Genomic DNA, 12,760 nt, shown 5'->3' on the forward strand with positions numbered 1-12,760 from the left:
ACTAGGTTCCATTCCCTCCTAACACGGTATGAAGTGATGGCTGTACAAAATATGAAAAAGGTCACGCACCTCGTTCGCCAAAGGCATGACGCGTAAATATAATTTAATTATCTGGTGCCAAGCGAAAGTGGGGAGGCATCGGCATTGACGTTCGTCACCGCGAACTGCGAGCTGCCTTTTCCACGTGAAGCGCGAAGGCAATGCAGTGCGCAGCGACATTGTGAGGAGGACATTCAGCGGAGTCAATTCGTCCGAGTAACGCCTGGGACCGCCGGTGCGGAGGCACGCATACGCCTAATCATGCGGCTAGTTTCATATTTCGCGTGTTTTTTTTCTTAAAACGCTAAAAAGTTATTGCACAAGACAAAGCACGCTGAAAGCATCCCACTCAGGTGTCTTAGAACACAATTTTCGATCAAAATTTCCGGCCACAATTGAGTACTAAAAGGATTAGTTAAGCGGTATAATAAAATTATCGATAGTTCAAGTGTGAAAAAAAATCTGACTGGTGCAGTACGTCACTGCTGACAGCATACCATTAGCTCCTTCCTCGTACGTTCCATATATATATATATTTAGGAGCTTGGATAACTTTAGCTAGGAACTCGTATCTTTGTATGTATGTATGTATGTATGTATGTATGTATGTATGTATGTATGTATGTATGTATGTATGTATGTATGTATGTATGTATGTATGTATGTATGTATGTATGTATGTATGTGTGTATGTGTGTATGTGTGTATGTGTGTGTGTATGTATGTATGTATGTATGTATGTATGTATGTATGTATGTATGTATGTATGTATGTATGTATGTATGTATGTATGTATGTATGTATGTATGTATGTATGTATGTATGTATGTATGTATGTATGTATGTATGTATGTATGTATGTATGTATGTATGTATGTATGTATGTATCGCTCTGTTCATGTGGCTGTGTCTACAAATAAACTGAGCCCCTCAGTTCACGCTCGCGATCACAAACACCCACGCGCACACACAGATATATATATAGAGAGAAAGCGAGAGTGAGTGAGAAATCGGAAAATAATTCCATGCTTGGTGTCGGAAGCTTTTCGAAGCAAAGCAGTCCGTTGGTTTTACTAATTGATTACATACAACAGTAGGTTTTTATGCGCCTGGGCCGGAAGGTTGATTAGCATCTTAAATGCAACTTCCATGTTGGTCTTATGGGTATGGAAATGGAACCACGGAATTAAACAGTTGACTGACAGTGTTTTTTATTTTGCGTTTTAGACCACGCAAACGCTACAGCTAGTTGCGATTTTATGCAATAAAAAAGTTGGTTGACTCTGGCAAGCAGCAATAACTTCCATGCACAGGCTTATCCTGTTTTTCTTTGTTGACGGAAGAAACATTGTTTCTACGGTGATTTTGAATCACAGAAGTGCTGAAGATATACATTGAGCTAAGCAGTGAATAAAGATATTTTCATTTCAGCATGCGCCACTGATAAAAGGATGAAGAGAGAAGCCTTCGTTGGATTACTTTTACTGCTCGTAAGGAATTGTTTTGCAAATTGTGGAGTAGCCCGAGCCATATAAGAACCTTAGTATTAAGTGCCATGAGGCAGGCATGTATTTTGTAATAAATGTACTCTGACACTAACTTAGGACAATATTAGGGAAGACTTTGCGAGTCTAAATTTATCAACAAAATAAAACAAATTGTCATCCTGTGGCTGAAGATTAACCTAGATTTCCACCAGGAAGCCAAGCCTGTCTTGCAAATTACAAAGGCCATACTGCCAAAATAAGAATCTGCTTTCCCGAGAGAGAGACAGAGAGAGAGAGAGAGAGAGAGAGAGAGAGAGAGAGAGAGAGAGAGAGAGAGAGAGAGATTGAACGAGAATGTTTAATGGAAACTGATATTAGGCCAGCTATATACATGGGCTTGCTACTTTCAAGGCGCAAATATTTTCCCTCTCAATACATGAAGTGTGCTGGGTACTCCACTGCGTTAGTCAACTTCAAAAGGCTATTGCATAATAAATCAGGCCGTGTTTTCATTTATTTGAGAAGTCCGTTTACGTGAAACAAGCCTATGGCTGGAGATCACCGTGCGGAGCCCACAAAATCACATGTGCAGCTTGCCAACCCTTACAGCATTGTTCAGGACGATGGCTTTCAGAGAAGCTGCTGTTTATGTCAGTGATCGGATAGTCATAATTTCATCATAGTTAATGGGCACTTCGGCTTCTTTCTTAAAGGCACTGAGCCACCCTAAACACGCTGTTTCATCATTAGAACTCATTCTGCTTGTAGATAAAAAAAAAGAAAAGAAACGGGGCATGGGTGTGAGCGAAGCGCGAGACACAAGTGGACGAAGTAAGGGAAGCCCTTGCCCAGTGAAGTCGTGTGCGAGAGCTTAGGCCATGGGTGTTCTTTTATTATATTTTTGTTGCCGTGAAACCTGGTAATCGCTCTTTCGAGAAACGATGACTTTGACAGAGCGTCTTCGAAAACTGAATGCAACTGCAAGGGCTAGCGTCTTTCTGCGAACCACTCTTCTGACAGAAGCGTAGCACATCCTTGATTCTGAGGCTCGTGAAGTCAACAGGCACGTTAACTTTTTGAAATGCCATGGGGCTTAGCTGTGTCAGCTGGACAACGTTATACTCGGCATTACGAAAGACGACGCTGTAGTAAGTGAGCTTGAGGGTGCTGCCAACTACAACGAGACGTTATATGCTATCTCTGGCGTCGATTTTTTTTTCCTGGTGCTGTGCCAACGATAGGCAAATATTAGCGAATCATTGACGAGTGTGCAGTTTAATTACTAAGCAACAATGATCAACAGCAGTGACGGGCTGGCTGCAGCGTGGCAAGGCCAAGTAAGTGTGCCGCGTCCCTTGCCAGTCGCGCTCCCGAGAATTCAATTGCTTACGTACGTATGCCAGTGACTTATGCTAGTGGCAAGAACTTTAATATCACTGCAAGGCGCCGATCCGCCAAAACGATGAATTGCCACCGATAAAAAAAAGGGTGGGGGGAGTGGAATTGGGACCGGAATTTCCCGCTGGGCAATTGTCGCATAGAGCGCAGCATCTATTGTAAGCCGTACTTATGAAGCATATACTCTACCCTTTAAACAGAGACTGCCGCATTCTAAGAGATAAGCAGCTACAAAGAATGTCTCGTGAACTATGATGATTTCCATAAATAAACTTATTTTTATCGCCTATCTTGTGTTTGGTAGATTGAAGAAATTATTTTTTTCCCCGCATAATGGCCTATCGACACCCTTGCCTGCGTTTCCCGCGCGTATCTCGCCCGAGCTAGCTGCTGTCTGCATTCTAACTGCACCCCGGCAAGCCAAATAGAAACAGGCCAAGTGTCTTAACGCGCTTGTTTTTCTCACGCGAAATTTATACTGCTGCTCTACGCCGCTACTCGATGCATGCGCCCATGGCGCAATGGTTTGAATAGCGGTCTTCTCTGTTAGACGGTGTGTGTTCCAATCCTGCCTTCGGATAATCACAACGGTCTTTATGTGATTATTTAAAAAACAAAGTCTACAGTGTTTACACATGAAGCCAGAAGGGTGAAGTTTTGGTAAATCCATTTACTGACCATAATTTCCAAGCTGGCTAAACCACTGCAGTTGTAGCACCCATAGACACTGCCGCCAGAGTTCCCTGTAATAATTATTCTATAAAGCTCTATGGATAGGTCTTCAGGCGTATGTTTTCCGGTGCATGGTGGCTTGCTGACAAAATATCGCGTCGGAAGTTTTTGCGCTTACAAGCAGGTGGCGGTAAGCGTACAGAAATTTGTGTATTCATAGAAATTAACCTGTTCACGCCTAGATGGCGCAGCGTGGCCTTTCGGACACAAAGCGCATGAACGAACTGAACGTGGTGGAAAATAACCCTGGGTTATTTTCTGCCCATATATTCTGCCCTATAGTGAGAATGTTACGCGTTAACAGTATTGGTGAGTAGCGCGGGCGAAGATCAATTAGACCGTGAACATTGAGTTCCGAACGAAGACCAACTTTTGGTAGAGAGAGTTGGGGGGGGGGGGAGGGGGCAGTGCGCCAGAGTATTAGCCTGTCAGATGCATAACCTGGGTGGCGCTATGAACCAGCCATAGAAACGCGCGCCAGATGTTCCGGCGTGCGGATGGCGTTCGCTACACCACCCCAGTGAGCTGCCGAACGTTGCCGGTCCAGTCGGACGGGCACAGTATTTCGCCTCCCACGGCATGTGCGCCGCACCGCTGTTAAGGAGGAAGTCACAGTTCGTTCGTCGCTCTGAGCGGAGTCGCCACAGCTGCGGGCATGTCTGGTCAGAGTTCTCCATATGTGCCAGTTTCACGTGGTCAGTAGAGGCCACCTCGCGTCGACCACGAGTGTCCTTGGTAAATTGCCTGTTTGTGCGGTGGAGCACTTTGAACGGCCCGTCGTACGGTGGTTGCAGTGGTCGTTGCACTGCGTTATGACATACAGACACAAGGGAGCACGACCACAGTTCGGAGTGCACATAGAAAGGTCATGGCGCAGGCTGACGAGGTGGTGTGGCACGAAGCTTGTCCATGATGCCCCGCAAGCGGCTGGAGTAGTCGCCAGTAGCGACAGGTATTTCATCTCCCCAGCGTTCGAAAAATTCGTCAGGTAATCGCAGTGTTGTTCCGTGCACTCGCTCGGCGGCGCTGCAGCCAATTTCGGCTTTCATCATTGCGCGGATGCCAAGAAAGACGAGCGGTAATGCTTCTGTCCAGATGTGCCCTTTCGTCGCGATAAAAGCTGCTTTCAGCTGGCGGTGGAAACGTTCTACCTTGCCGTTGCTCTGAGGATAGTAGGTAGTAGTTCTGATGTGAGAGGCGTCGATCAGTCGTATTATGATGTTAAAAAGAGCAGATTCAAGCTGCCTGCCCTGGCCAGTCGGCGTGGACGACGTGCCGAAGCGAGCCACCAAGTGGCACAGAAAATCACGGGTGATTGTGTCAGCGTTGATCTCTGTCACAGACACAGATTCATCCCAGCGTCTAAATCTGCTCACGCAAGTGAGTAAATACGACTGATCATCACAAAGCGGTAGCTGTCCGACAATGTACAAATGCACATGCTCAAACGGGGTGTCTAGCGCTGGGAACCCTGCCAATGACGTCACGGCGTGGTGCTAGAGTTTGCAGCGTTGACAGGATATATGGACTCTCACGTCCACTGTCAGGCGTCTCAATTTATACTAGGCCTGGCGTATCTTGCCGTCACTAGCTTTTGTCTTGCCCAAATACCCGGTTCTGGTAGCTTGTGCAGCGACTGGAAGGCACTATGACGAAGGCCAGAGGGAACAAAAGGACGAGGGTTGTCCACTGATACGCCGCAGCACACTCGGCCTTTTCAGCCGCACACGGATAGCCATTGCAACTTCAGTGCGTTTACTGTTTTCAGAAACTGAGTCAGTTCTTGATCTGCTTGCTGAGCTGCCAGCAGCTCAAGGAAAGGCTAACGGCGTTGACAGGACTCCACAGTGCACGTCCAGTGACTCGGCTTGCACGCCCCGAAGACGTTTGCCTACAAAGATGCCTCTTCAACTTGTGGTACTCAGCGTCGGAAAATTATTGGCCAGCGACCAACAGCCCAGATGCTGTCCTACCTTTTGTCAATACATCCACCTAATTTTCTACAGGCGCCTGGGTAAACACTGCTGTCGCGCGCTTTGAAAGCGCTCGGCATTAACACCGAACGTTTATTAAGTCCGACCAACATTTAGACGACAGTAAAAGGCTAACGTTGAACGAGTAAGTGGAGTGGCAAGCTTACCACCTCGGTCGCAACGTCAGCAGCTGCCAAATTCGATGCTGCTATCAGGCGCCTTGGAAGTGGCGAGATGCCCCACCGCAACCTTCATCCCCTGACGAGCCCTAATTACCTACGGCGATGTTCCGTGGCCACCTAGTTCCACGGAACACTCTGAAGTCGACGGTCCATACACACTGGCCATGCAGCACCTGCAGCTTAGAGCACGAATGACATCCCCCCTGCGCCCTTCGCGGTGAAGCAATCATTGGGGAACGTTCCTAAATGTACCACCCCCTTCCACTCTTCCACTGCTGCGATCCAAGCCAGAGCACCGCAGTGAATCGCGTAGAGTTCGCTGTTCCAGCTGGGCGGGAGGCCCTGTAGCGCCCATCGACGCCGCAACGCAGGGACACTAAGGTCGACGCTCGCAGTCGGGGCCTTAGTGCCGCTTGCGAAAGACGAGGCGAATAAAATTGCCGTAATTGAATGCGGTTGTACCAAGTTTGTCAAACTGCAATTAACAGCAGACACCAGAGGTCCCTTGAGGACGACCCCAAGAAGCTGCAGACTTTGCAGCCAGTCCACTTTCTGCTTGGAAAACAAGTGATACAACAGTGGAGACACCGACTTACACTACGCAACAACGATGTGCTCAGTACAGGAAGCGTCTCACCATGAAACTTTGGTGAAGATGGAAACACTCAAAGCTATTATTGCTCTGATCAGCACACTACCGCTCGGCCAAAGCTTTTCCGCAGATTCAGGTCGGCGATGTTGTGATAGCGAACATTGAGACCACTTCACCGACGTTGTGGAAACTTGGGCGGGTGACTGCGTTGCACTCTGGATAAGACGGAGTTGTCACAGCCTGCTCCATCTGCCTTGGAACTGGCAACGTGGTCAACCACCAAACACAGAAGTTGTACATATTGGAAGCTACGAGATGATTTCAACCACTTTCTTGCCCTCCCTCAGGAGGGCGTTGAATGTAATGAAACGGGACATAAGTCTGGAGGAAGTGTGAGAGAGAAGTGGACGAAGTAGGGGAAGGAGCTAGTCCGTGCTAAGTAAAGACATCTATGAGAACTTCTACCACGGGTTTTTGTTTATTATAATGTGTGCCTGCAGCTCTGCTATGGGATAATCTGTTAGCCGTGTTTCATGTACTCACATTTAAACGTCACATTTGCCATAGAAGGTAACGTTCAAAACGACTTCACAAGATTACCTGTGTTGAAGGCCATAACACCAGTAAATTAACCTTCACATTCATGCAGCGTCAGAAGTGAGAGGCAACATTCATGCATAATCAGAGATACCTTTTAAATCATATATGTTTGTTTTTTACGCCGTTATAGAGAACTAGCGCAGGCGTCTGCGCAAGGATCTAGAGTAACAAAGGACGCTTTTATTTATCTTTCTAGGTCACTGCAAAGGAAGGTAAGTTACAATTATTGCTGCTTATGCGTGTTCACTGATGAAAAGAGCACAACCGAAGACAACACAATTTCAGTTTGGGAGTGCACTTCAGCTAATCGCACAGTTTCTTGGCATTAAAGTTGACTGCCGCATATTACCTTTGCGGGAACCCCAAAATACCACGAGTCGGCTACGGTTGCAGTGATTATTTCTCGGTGCAAGCCGGGACTAGGTCCCGGCTTGCACCGCCTTTACCGTTCCTACAGAACACTACATGGAAATGAAATGGAAATGCTGTTTGCTGTTTTGAAGAGAGAACGAGAAATTTTAGTGAAATAAATAATCAAAGTATTAGCGGAAAGAGTAAAATCTTTTACAAAAATTTACGAAACTCAGGAAGCTTAGAAAAGTCAAAGCACGAAGTTTACTAATCAATCAGTATGCACCGAAACAAATATCGCTGTTGTGTTAAATGCTTCCGTCAGAGCATCTAAAGCGGTAAAAGTTTATATAGGCATTTAAAGTTTGCGTGAATTCGTTAGTCTTTACAATGGTACTATCTACAACTACCTTTACAAAGTCCTACCTACACAGTAATGATATAGTTCACAGCGGTGCACAATACAGCAACATTGTTCACTGCACATCTATTTATTTGTTCTGTTTTATAAATTGCGAATTTTCAAGAATTCTTACAAGGATATTGATGGCTCAAATGAAGTATCCACTAGATATTTTACCGTTTTCTTCAGAATCCAACAAACCACTTCAAAGTGAAACAGCATTTTTGTCCACGTAGCGTATCTTCTTCAAGTATAGTCGGTAAATAGTCTTGTCCTTGTGTTTCCTTCTAAGAAAAATAATGTTCCTGCTATTGTTAGTGGTCATAATCGTAATGAACCGCAGCCTGACAAGAAAGCGTCAGCCGAAAATGAAATGTAGTTCACTATGCTGACGATATTTTTCATTCTGGTCAGTGTCCACGCAGCCATGCTCTTGCAGTCGTATTTGTGCTTTGCTCAGCTCAGTATTTTTCCATGTTGCGCCTGGGGTTTGCTGAGAGATTCGTGTCTTTTTTTTTAAAGGAAGGAAAATAAGGAGCTAAACTCAGCCATAGGTCGGCCCATTCACTAATGAGTACAATAACTGATACTCACTCCCACTTCACTGCGCTAACGCGACGACGAATATATAAAGAACAGCGCGAATGGACGTAAGCGTGAACGGCAGTACTGGTGAATGTTAGGGCACATTAGTGTGAGCAGGAATCAATATCGGCGAGTGCGAAAGAACATGTGCACGTGGGTTACTCTCTGGGAGTGTTAGTGGATGTGGTATGAGCACAAGTGATTGCCTGTTACTGTGAGGCTAGTATGAACGGGATTAATGTCAGCGAGGGTGAAATACTAACACCAGTGAGTGCCGGGAAATTCGGGTAAGCGTCTGTAGAAACCCGAGTGAATTCCCCTCAGTGTTGAGCAGGTGAAGGGATGAACAAGAGTACCGGTGAATGTGCGTCGACGCGAGCATGAACACGAGTAGTTTCTGGAGAGCGCAATAGGATTTGTGAAAGTGGCTGCCCGTGAATGTAAACTGATATGTGAGTATGAAAGTGAGTGAGAGTGGGTGGGTGAGCACAATCGGCATGTGGGTGAGTTTCAGTGAAACTGAGCGCTGATGGGGGAGAAGGCACTTGAGTGTGAGTAAGTGGCGGTGTGTGTGCTTAGTTGCGAGCTTATAACTTAACATAAGTTCGGGACGGAATTATTTAACAAGGTCTGCAAAGTTAAGCTAACAGTGACTTCATTAATAATGTACTGCTAGCTACGCAACATCTGGTTGCACAGGCGGTTTGTGTGCTTTGATAGGCACAATTTCGGAGAAAAATTGGAGGCGGCAGAAACATAATTAAAAAAGTTCAGAATTATTTTTGTTACCGTAATTTTGTATATGCTGATACTACACATTTTAAGATCTTATTTTGAGACAACTTCAAAGGGTTTCATTTTTGGAGCGCAACTCAGTTCCCAGATTTTTATCTTATTATATGAAACTCATTCAACTGATTTGGCGTTAAGGTGCATAGACCTCGACCAACTTTGAAGACTGTATTCACACCGCTGAACGAAAAATCATCGCTCGCCATTTCCTGTGCAGTGTAAAAGCTATTCGTTGTTCAAACAAATTTACACTTTGGGGGCTTTGGCAATGAAAAACTGAAGAGGATTATTAGTGGCGTTATTGCTTCATGCTATTGCAGTACCCAAGTCGCCACTCTAACCCTTAGAGAAAGCTTCCTCTTCCAGAAACGGCACGTAACCGAACCGAGGGCGGAGACACCACGGTGGTTTCCCCACTGGAACGTGGCCACGTCACGTTTTCAAACTGTGAACTGTGGTCCCTAATTTTTATTGGTACAAGAGGGTCACATTGCGTTATAATCTAACCAACAATTTGGCGCAGAAAGTTTCAAGAACCATTCTTCCTGCGAAGCTAGCATCATCAAATGTACTTTAAAATCTGTGATGTCACATAGCCGTATGCGTGGGCCACAATGCCTGCATGGGAGAACTTGCTTGTGCCAGGTGAGCACCTCGGCCGAGACGGTAATAGAGAGGCTCCGTTCAATGGCCTTTGGGGCTGAACTCGGCGCTTCTTCCAACAGTTAGTCAGGCGACCTAACCACTAGCCACAAGTAAATGCACTATTTCCACCACTGAAAGACTAATAAAGTTCGCATACCAACAGGCACGCAAAGCAGCGCAAAGCCGTCCATTCGGGACTGAAAATCGGAAGCCGTAGAAAAAGCAGCATGTCTATTTTTAACAATAGAACGGCTGCTACTAATGAATTCCATCACGCCAGTGTGTAATAGGCGTAGCTGTAAATGACTTCTCTAGAGTCAGGCTTGAGCACATGATTGACACTTCGAAGCCAACCAACAATCGGTGTGGATTAGCGGGCTCACGGCTGCACAGCGAACTTTTGTATGAGCTATGAAGAGGACTTCGAAAGGCGGTCAGGCTCGTGCTTTTTTTCTCCTTTATAGGCAGTCTGAGCATTATCAGAGCCATCTTTTGGTTGGATATATAAATATCTCTGTTGGAAGTGTGAATGCACGAAGGAGGCCGCTTAATTTGCAATTTTTTACGGGATGAGGTTTATGCTTGTGTAACGGATGTGAATACAGCTTCCCCATTCTTCTAAGCCGGGCATGCCTAGAAACCATGCTAATAATGCTGGAAATGGTTATAAATGGTAGCCAAACACGAAGGGCGTCTTCATCTACTTCGCCAGTAAATCCACAGGCTTGCTAGCAACACATAACACTCAGAGATTGCAGCAGAAGATATGAAATAATGACGTGGAAGCAGGCAGAGGTCACGCCATTAAGTAAAATGTTCGAGTGGTGAACAAACCCTGCTATCGCGACCTGACCTCTTCAGGACTTCACTAGGCCGCCTGTCAGTCGCGACATTTTCAGCGCGCGAGGCGAGCGATTTAAACTGGTCACGCAAATCCTGGAGGGCCAGTTGTCATTTGTTTATGGCATTTCAAAGCTCCTCAAAGGGCAGTGAATCGCTTGGTGCATCGCTGTACTGCTGCTGATGTGGCTTTTCCTCTGCAATGGAATAATTTATTCCCGTAGAGCGATTGCACACAATGAACCAGTGCAATAAAGACCTACACTTGTTTGGAACATAATGCCCGAAATGTTAGGCAATACAAATAGATAGTAGCATTACTATTACTAATAGTAGTAATAGGTAGGCAGTAATAGGTAGGTAGCAATACAAATATTTACATGTACTTAAAAATATAAATAGTTTATACTCTAACATCATGAACCTCTCACGCCGCATTTATATAAAATTTACATGTAATCAGATGTGATAAATTTAATATAGTGAAATTCTTCAAACTTTGGATATATTGAATATTTTAGCGAGACTTGCCAATCGAAGTAATATTTACTGGCGAAAGCCTCAGACAAGAACAGCTCTAAGGTAAACTTTACCTTTTGTGCGCAACAATGTCTGACGCTGAAAAAATCGGGATGTGCCCCTGCAATCTTAAGTGGCTTTGATGACAGTTTAGGGCATAAAAAAGCTAACCAAAATATCCAAGTCTGTGCAGCTGTAAATAATTTCAGGTAAATAACACCATTCACCTTCTGAATGCAACAAGCAGCACTTTCACAAAAGCGTCACAAAGATCCTTTGCCGAACCATGATTTTATTCTGTTGTGAAAGCATTCGAGTCAGTTGCAAATATATTTGCAGGATGTGAATGAATCGAGATGCCAATTTAAAATGCGAATAGGCTTGATATGACAAAAATTTGGCTTTGTGGCTCTTTGCATCCAAAAAGTGCATTAAGGAAATTTCACATGGGGGAAAATTTAACCATATTTTTAAACCGTTCAGAAAACATTTCAATATCCCGCTTCGCAGGATTTCGCGTATAGGTAGGGTCTATATATAATCAATTGATTTCAAGGAAAGCATCACATTCTTCTTAAAGTTTGGCTCTTTATTAATTTAATCTTTGAATGTGCTCATATATACTTATCAATTACTGCTGTGAACCAGTTTATCACGGTGATTTTTTGACACGTGCCACGCACAATGCTTGCAGAATTATGGAAGCACATACAATTTCAGATTTCCCCCAAAAGTGACTGAACAAGCCTCTCGGTAGGTTGCGTAAAACAGCATAAAGAATGCAGCACATCCAACGAGTTGCAGTATGTATACAGCGAAGTCTTGTGTGAGTGCATACGCACGCACACGCACACACGCACACGCACACACACACACAGCAGCAACCTGCCAATAGGAATTGTACATTTGTGCAATCGGGGAAGTTTGTGTAGCTAGTGAATATGCACCTCGAACGTTACTTATCAAATTGCGACACTTATTATCCTTCACTGTACTTTGAATTTACAGATAAGTAGCGTTCAATTTTGCTCTAATATCACATGCCGAGTATTGCATCAGATAAGGAACGCATTTCCCGCCCCGTGCTCTAGCTATTTTTGAAAGCGCTTGTAAAGGGTCAGCGAGCTATTTAGGTGCAATTTGCCCCTATTTCTGAGCAATGTCATGTGTGGTTCATAAGATTAATCAAGCATGCGGCGATCAGCATTGCAATATCATTGTATTTTTGGTACTTAAAGTCCTCACGACATCACTGATTCAAAAGATTCATTAGAAACGGACATGACCACGGTCATGTCATCGTACAATATGCCATGTATGCCAAGGCGAATATTTGTGCGAATGACTGCGATCGACGTGATACCATCGGCGAAGCAGCACTGGTGTCGTAATAACGACGGTCCACTTCCAAATTTTTCCGATATATTACGTATTTCAGTGTATTATTGTACGGTTAGTACGTATCCCGTGCATAATATGCCGGGGCGAATACGTGTTTGTGTTTGATATGAACGGTCTATCTTAGTTACCAACGATTGTTCAGCGGCCAATTTCTTCATAAAAGGACTTTTTTTCACCCGATTATTTCCCTCATACAAGCCACCTTACGCTCGGTCACTTTG

The 12,760-nt window shown here is 44.8% G+C and overlaps 1 long non-coding RNA gene across 2 annotated transcripts in view; it reads left to right on the plus strand.

Moving 5' to 3' along the window:
* The first annotated feature begins 1,473 nt into the window (after positions 1 to 1,473).
* The window catches only part of LOC135905368 (uncharacterized), a 42,920-nt gene continuing 31,633 nt past the window's right edge, over positions 1,474 to 12,760 (plus strand). Inside the window, exon 1 of one of the 2 annotated variants that reach the window (XR_011512473.1) lies at positions 1,474 to 1,529. This is a non-coding gene — a long non-coding RNA (uncharacterized lncRNA). Of the gene's footprint in view, positions 1,530 to 7,199; positions 7,216 to 12,760 lie in introns of those variants that run through there. The other variant, XR_010565395.1, reaches the window with a different exon arrangement.

The sequence above is a fragment of the Dermacentor albipictus genome, chromosome 3, assembly GCF_038994185.2.
Source record: "Dermacentor albipictus isolate Rhodes 1998 colony chromosome 3, USDA_Dalb.pri_finalv2, whole genome shotgun sequence".
Lineage (NCBI taxonomy): Eukaryota > Metazoa > Arthropoda > Arachnida > Ixodida > Ixodidae > Dermacentor > Dermacentor albipictus.